Below are 8530 nucleotides of genomic sequence, written 5' to 3'. Positions count from 1 at the left end.
CTCTCGCTCAGTCTGACACGGAATTAGGCACCAGTGGGACATGTTGTGGGAGAGCTCTGGAACAACTGCTGGGCTGTGCCGCAAATGGTAGAGGATTGATTGACTTTGGACAGCCAAATGCTCCATGAGCCTAGTAGACCTAGAGAGAAGATTGGAGTCTTGAAACACCTGTACTCGACTGGTTAATTGACTTCCTTCTCCTTCCCTACATTATCATATCGGAATCGATAGAAATTTAAAGGGGAAAACAAATATTTTTTTTCAAGAATATGTTCCCAGCAGGGCGGCACGGTGGTCGACTGGTTAGCATGTCCGCCTCACAGTTCAGAGGTCGTGGGTTCCATCCCGGCTCCGGCCTCCCTGTGTGGAGTTCTCCCCGTGCCTGCGTCCTCCCACATTCCAAAAACATGCATGGTAAGTTGATTGGACTCTCTAAATTGCCCCTAGGTGTGATTGTGAGTGCGGATGTTTGTCTTTGTGTGCCCTGCGATTGGCTGGCAACCAATTCAGGGTGTCCCCCGCCTACTGCCCGAAGACAGCTGGGATAGGCTCCAGCACGCCCCGCGACCCTTGTGAGGATAAGCGGCCTCGATAATGGATGTATGGATGTTCCCAGCAGGCTGACTGGTTGAAACACAGAATTCTGATTAATATTGTATTTGTGGAATTTGAGTTTAAGCAGCAAAATCCACCCCATTTTAGCCATCTTAGGGGGCGACCATTTTGTCACTTCTGTCGACTGAAAATTACATCACAACTGCTCACGGCTCAGGTAATGGCCAATTACGGCTCAGCTCCGGCCGTGATTGGCTGCCCCCACAGATGGCTAAAAACGGGTGAATTAACTCTTATTCCACACTTGTAATCTTTATCAGAATGCCATGTTCAACTAATGTATTTGTATAGAACATATTCTTGAAAAAAATATGTTTAGGTTAACTTCTGCTTTAAAGCTGATTCTTTGCATTTCGCTGTAGCCCGGATTCCGTAAATGAGACCTTACCAACCTGGTTGCTCTACTCCCCCCAGAACTACTGTCCATCCGCCATCCCTTGAAGCAATTGCCAGTCTTTGTGTGGATTACAATTTTTAATTGTTCCTCACCTAAACCCTTTTTTCATGCGTATTGTGGTGCCCACGTTTGCTTTGAACCCAAACACCCAGGCTCTGCACAGGTGGCGCTGGGCACGGTTGCCAGCTGGACCATCAGGACCCTAAAGCAAAGCAGCGGTCATTAAGTGGGGGAGTGTGGACAAAGGTGGCATCCAAGAGCCCGGTCAAGACAACCCCACGACGCCAAATAGTGGCCCATTTCTAAAAGATAGATTTTATTACAACATCTTTAGACTGGGCTAAAAAAAAAAAAAAAAATTGCTGATTCTCTGTATCCTATTGACGTGTGTCATTCCTCAGGTGGTTGGTCCAGCACTCACATCTAGTCACTGTCTAATATATTTAATGAATGTGTATAACATATTTAGTCACTCTTGGGGCCAGAAAAATGACTCAAAGTGCACGCTGGAGCCCAGTATGTATCGAGCCCCTGCCAGCATATAGCGGTGTTGCGTTCCATTGATATAATGCAGAGAAGAAGCCCCAGATGTTGATAACCATTAGAGAAAGCCTCGGCTGTTTGTGGACGTGCAGACGTACATAGCTGCCGTCTCTAACTGGGAATCCCTACATTCACTTGTATTGAGGTAACTGTGTTTGGGTCCAATAAATTCATAACTTGTCGCATTCTTTGCCGATTTTGACATGGATTGGTTTGTTAGAAATATCAGACATGCAGTTATGATACCAGACACTGAGGTAATTTTATAAAAGGGGCTTTCATAACATAATATGAAGTGAAGAAGCATGCTTTCTATATTTAAAAAACATCTACACAACAGCAGCAACACATTGATAAACTTAACCTTATATATTATTTTCTTAATATCACAATGTTGCGCAGTGTGGAATGGATTGAAACATAATTTAAAAGCTTTGAAAGCAAACATCTAAAATTCAAATTTGGAGTAAAGACTAATCTATTTTGGATTTGTGTTTTTATATCTGACACCAGAGGAGTAGTGCCTCAACAGTCATAAACCATACCACCCGCCCCTGCTGATGTGCTAGAAAAAAGTAACGACATTTTTTTAAAATGGGCGGCACGACTGGTTAGCACGTCCGCCTCACAGTTCAGAGGTCGTGGGTTCGATTCCGGCCCCGGCCTCCCTGTGTGGAGTTTGCATGTTCTCCCCGTGCCTGCGTGGGTTTTCTCCGGGTACTCTGGTTTCTCCCACATTCCAAAAACATGCATGGTATGTTGATTGGACTCTCTAAATTGCCCCTAAGTGTGATTGTGAGTGTTTGTCTTTGTGTGCCCTGCGATTGGCTGGCAACCAATTCAGGGTGTCCCCGGCCTACTGCCCGAATATAGCTGGGATAGGCGGTATAGATAATGGATGGATGGATGGATTTTTTAAAAATCAGCTTCAAAAATACACATAAACGGACACATAGAGCCATCTCTAATTAAAATGTGCCTTGACATGTGCCATTTATTGGGCTACTTCTGCCTTACTGACATTCTGTTTGAACTCAATGAGAGCTTCACAGGTTGGTTATTTGGTCACTACACAGAGGAGCAGTTTAAGTGTGAGCGGAGGATCATTTACGACCCTTCTGAGGATAAGCGGTCGCGAGAATGGAATGGAAGTCTTTAAGTGTGTAGCCCACTTTAGGGAGGCTGAATACTTTTGCATGCACTTTTTCAGATTTGTATTTGTAAAAGTATTTGGGGGAAAAAAATCCCTCCACTTAACAATAATGTGCCACTTTGTTTCGGTCTTTGTGTGAGTATATAGCGTATAAACATTGCATTAAAGCGCCACTTTGAGGTTTCAATAAAAAATATTAATATCACTAGTATTGATAACTACATATATCTTAAAGGAAATAAATGTAAATGTTTTTGAAAGCCTACATGTTTACAAAAACAACATTACAGTATATTTTACAGCAATGTATTGATGAAAAACTACAATAAACTACAATGTATACAAGATGCATTACTAATTGATATTTGGCTGCTTTTTCAATGTACACTCCCTAGGTATGATTAATATGAAGAAGTATTATAATAAATATTGAATCTGACAATTAAAACTGAAAATTATTGTCCTTCTAACACCATATTTTGATACCACTTAAGCATTACATTTAACAATATTTTTATGGTTTCACTCTATGTTCCCTCATTTATGTATTCACTGAACAGGTAATCGAAAGAAGCCATTCTGTTGATGTTGCAAACTTCAATCAGCAGAGGGCACCTAGTAACTTCTAAAGTTGCTATGAGTTAAAACACTGTATGGTGATGGTTTTCCCTCTAGTTTGCTGAATAAAACATGTAAGATATAAGAAATTGGAAAGACTAACCTTTAAATCAGTGATGATTTTTTTTGTGTGTGTGTCTTTTTCGATCCATCGCCTTTCCAAGAGTGCTGAAAGGAACACACATGGACTTGAGATAAAGTGTGCACCTTTGGTCGAAATAACATACAACTATTACACATTAGCATTAGCACAAAATGATCTTTTAATTGAATTACCTTAACCACATGTTGCCTTCTCCTTGTCTGCATTTCCTGGGCACATATTTTGAGTCCACACCGAGGTCCACACGCTAAGCAAGTGAGGAGGAAAGACAAGACAAAAGAAGGATCAACTCCAGTGAGTCTCCACCTGAATTCAACACCCCCTTGAAAGTGACATTGCACAATTGTAAAGAACAAATACTATTAATAGCTTCATGGGTTCATGTTTCATACTCAAGTGAGGCAAGGTGCCTCACACCTTCCTTTATGTGCTCATTATAAAACTCAGACTTAGAAGGACTAGTGACAGCTGCGTATGAAACCTTTGGTGGAAGGCAGTGGTGTGCTAAAGTCTGGATACTGGCTAAGGCTGATAAGCAAGGGCACTGAATTTTTTATTACAAAGGTTATCAAATCCAGGCCTCCAAAGATGCAAAAATGATGCTGAAAAGGAAAGCAGACGCGCTCGCAGTTTCAGTGTAAATTTCACTACCGACTTGCCATTTTTCAGCATCATTTGTCCTTTTGCCCATTATTAATTTTTTTGTTGTACAACTTTCTTCATTGAACTTTTTTTTTTCAAACAAAACCCAACATAGTGAATTTGGAATATTCAGTCATATTTTAAAGGATATAATTGTATGTCCACCAACCCACCCTCATCCCAACCAAAAGGCCATATTACCACACACACACACACACACCCACGCACCCCCACACACCCGCACACTCACACACCCACGCACACATACACACACCCACACGCGCCCCCGTCCCCACGCCCCCCCAAAAAACACATGGTTGTCAACAAATTAAGTAAAACTCCCCAGAAGGGGAGAAAAAGGGGGAGAATAAATACCTATCAAAAACGATAACTAATTGTAATAACAAATGAAATAAAAATAAATAAATCCATCCATCCATTATCGATACCGCTTATCCTCACAAGGGTCGCGGGGCATGCTGGAGCCTATCCCAGCTGTCTTCGGGCAGTAGGCGGGGGACATCCTGAATTGGTTGCCAGCCAATCGCAGGGCACACAAAGACAAACATCCGCACTCACAATCACACCTAGGGGCAATTTAGAGGGTCCAATCAACTTACCATGCATGTTTTTGGAATGTGGGAGGAAACCGGAGTACCCAGAGAAAACCCACGCAGGCACGGGGAGAACATGCAAACTCCACGCAGGGAGGCCGGAGCCGGGATCGAACCCACAACCTCTGAACTGTGAGGCGGACGTGCCAACCAGTCGACCAGCGTGCCGCCGAAATAAATAAAGATAACTAAAAAAAAATTATGCATATTATTCATCCTCCAAATCAAAAGGAATATTCAAACGCTCAATATATTGAACAAAAGAATCCCTTATGTCATGAAATGTTTTTACAGAGCCATGGATTGAAAACCTCAATTTTTCAAGCCTCAGATTATAAAATACTTCTTTCACTCAGCGAATATGTGAAGGGGGATAGGGAATCTTATAAGGTATGTGGTGTGATTGACAACATTTCATTGGATTAAACACACTGTACATAGTTGTCTGTGGCGCTGTCACCTGTCACTGTGAATCAATGAAATCAAAATATGTCCTGTCAACTTGTGTGCCCAAGCTGCCCTCTAAATGAACAAACTCCCAGGGGTAGCAAGGAGCAATGTAACAAGTTATCTTTGTACTAAAGTGAACACAGAAGACAACAATGCCGTGCCAACGGCTTTCTGTATGCGCTTGCTTTTGCATAGAAGCTAGTAGTAAAGGTCATAGTGGATTAAATACTATTCTGTGATAAATTGTATGTTTATTTTTTTTGTATATTGGCATTTGTTTTATTACACTACTGTACTCACAAAAAGTTTGGGATATTTGACTTTTGGGTGAAATTTCAGGACAAGCCTAAAATGCATTCAAACCTTTACAGGTGAACATAATGTGACCTTCTCTAAGCTTTTGAATGCACATGTCCAACTAGTAAACATTTCAGTTCTTTTTGCAGAAGTTGCTGTTCTCCAGCAAGGATCTTAGAGGGAAGTCAAGCCAAAATATTTTTTTTCCCAGAATATGTTCTATGCAGGACCATTAGTTGAAACCGGACATTCTTGCGTGTATGCAATATAGCAAGATCCACCCGTTTTTAGCCATCTCAGGGGGCGGCCATTTTGTCACTTTTGTCGACTGAAGATGACATTGAAGTTGCTCATCGTTCAGATAACGACCAATCACAGCTCACTTGTTTTCTGAAGATGAGCCATGATTGGTCATTATCTGCTCATTTGTTTTCTGAAGCTGAGCCATGATTGGTCGTTATCTGAGCCCTGACCAACTGTGATGTCATCTTCAGTCGACAGAAGTGACAAAATGGCCGCCCCCTGAGCTAGCGAAAAACGGGTGGATTTCTCATATTCCACAAATGAAATATTAACCAGAATGCCGTTTTTAGACTAGTTGACCTGCATAGAACATATTCTGGAAAAAAATATATGTTTGGGTTGACTTTAACAGCTAAATTCACAACAGGTGTTTGATCCTTGAATCGACTAATAAATGATCCTTGCATTGACCAATAAATGTCCTGGTTCAATTAGAGCAGGTGTTTAAACAGTCGTCCTCATCATGCTGTTCACATTTGGACATAATGAGACCAAGACAACCCCCAACAATGGATCAACAGTACCTTGCCATTGTGATGCAAGTGAAGTGGCCACTGAGCTTTGAGTGTCACAGAGTGTCATCAGCAGGTTACAACAGAGATACCCAAAGACTGGAAAAGTCACAGAAAGATGTACAAGTGAACGTCCTTTGGCCACATCCCATGCTGATGGCAGCTACATTGTGAACAATGCTCTGAAAAAACGGATGATGAATGCCACTCAACTCCAGGAATATTTAAGGGGGGGGAGAGGCACCCAAGTGTCATGTCAGACCATTCGAAAGCATTTGCATCCGTGTGCTGGACGACCTGCAAGGGTACCTGCCACAGGTGTCATCGTCTTGCATGGGCCAGGGAGCATTTACACTGGACGAGGGACCAGTGACCTCAGTGCAGTTCTCTGATGAAAGTCGATTGACAGAAATGATGGCCGCCAATGATGTTGGAGACGTCAAGGAGAGCATTATGCAGCAGCCACTCTTGTCAGCAGACAAGCTTTTGGTGGTGGCGGTGGTACAGTGTGGGCAGGTGTGTCCAGACGTTACAGAACTGCCCTACGCTTAATGACAAGCCCATACTACCTAAATAACATCAGGAATCGAGTGATTGTGCTCCTACATGAACAACACAGGCCTAATTTCAATTTCATGGAAGACCATGCCCCCAATTCATCAAGGTCAAATCATCAGGGAACGGCTGTTGGAGGCTAGTGTACCTCAAACAGAATGGCCTGCACTTTTACCAGAGCTGAATCCTACTGAAAACCCGTGGGATCAGCTGAGTTGCCGTGTAGAGGCTCCTAACTCTGCACCGCACAACCTCAATGACCTGAGGGCTGCCCTTCAAGAAGAGCGGGATGCCATGCCTCAACAGATAATAAGTCGATTTGTGAACAGCATGAGATGTCATTGTCAAGCTATAATTGATGCTCAAGGGCACAGGGCAAGTTATTGAGATGTTGAAAATTTTTGTCATGGTGTATCCACCATTGTTGTTCACTTGATGAGGAAATCAGTAGTGCATCCTTCTACTTAAATGTCCTACTTTCCTGATATAATATCACTGTAACCTTCATTGTAACCTTCATACCTTCATTGTGAAATGGAACACCAGGGGGTGGAGCGTGTACTTCATCTTGCGAGGCGTAGATGTTATTGGCCGGGTATGCAAAATGATATTGAATTTTTCATAACCCAAGTTTGCAACTGCAACATCCAGAAGAAACCGCATGCGCAAAGCAGAGCCCCAATGACACCCCAATGTGTCACATACCTGCAACAGCTCCTTTCGAAATGATTTCGATAGACTATCTTCAACTTAAAAAAAGCAGGGAAGGTATGAATACATTTTGGTGATAATCGACAACTTCACAAAATATGCCAAGGCGTATCCTACCCGTAACAAATCTGGGAAAAAGGCAGCGGAAAAAATCTTGAATGATTTTTCTCTCAAATTCGGTTTTCCTTCCAAAATACTTCATGATCAAGGTTTGATTCAGGTTTGATAACCAATTATTTAGACAGCTACAAAAATACACTGGTACAGCAAACTCAAAAACAACACCCTATCATCCACAAGGGAATCTAACTGAAAGGTTTAATCGCACCCTGTTGGCAATGCTGCGAACCTCGGATGAAGAGAAAAAGGCACATTGGAGTGACTATGTAAACAAAGTTGTACACGCATATAATTGCACTACTAGTGAAGCCACCGGATATTCTCTTTTCTTTTTGCTGTTTGGTCGGAAGCCTTGTTTGCCAATCGACCTGATCTTTGGAATAAATGAGGAGGAAGGATGTAACTCACACCTAGAATATGTGCAAAAATGAAAACAACAAATGAAAGAAGCAGATGACATTCTGTCCAAATCCATCCAAAAGACTACAGCAAGAGGGAAAACATACTATGACAAGAAAAGAAAAAAGTGCTGTGCTTTCACTAGGTGACAGGGTCCTCATGAGAAATATGTCAGAACGTGAAGGACCAGGAAAGTTGCGCTCATATTGAGAGAATCGAGTACACATTGTGATCTCTCAAAAGGGGAAAGACAGTCCGGTCTATGAGGTAAAACCTGAATGTGGCACAGGGAGAAGCAGAATCCTCCATCGTAACATATTAATACCATGCAATTCTTAACTGCTCCAGGAATCAACTCAAGGTACAGGAAGAAAGCAAACTCCTCGTAGCCAGCAAGAGAACAGCATCACCAAAACATCTGAGGAAACATCAGCAGACTCAGACAGCACAGATGAAGAGGAATGTCTCTGGGCTCAGGGCATGAGGAACCATCATCAC

Source organism: Filicampus tigris, chromosome 10 (assembly GCF_054856515.1).
Source record: "Filicampus tigris isolate MCC_2025a chromosome 10, RoL_Ftig_1.0, whole genome shotgun sequence".
Lineage (NCBI taxonomy): Eukaryota > Metazoa > Chordata > Actinopteri > Syngnathiformes > Syngnathidae > Filicampus > Filicampus tigris.
The sequence above is the reverse complement of the archived record's forward strand: the minus strand, read 5'-3'. Positions refer to the sequence as shown.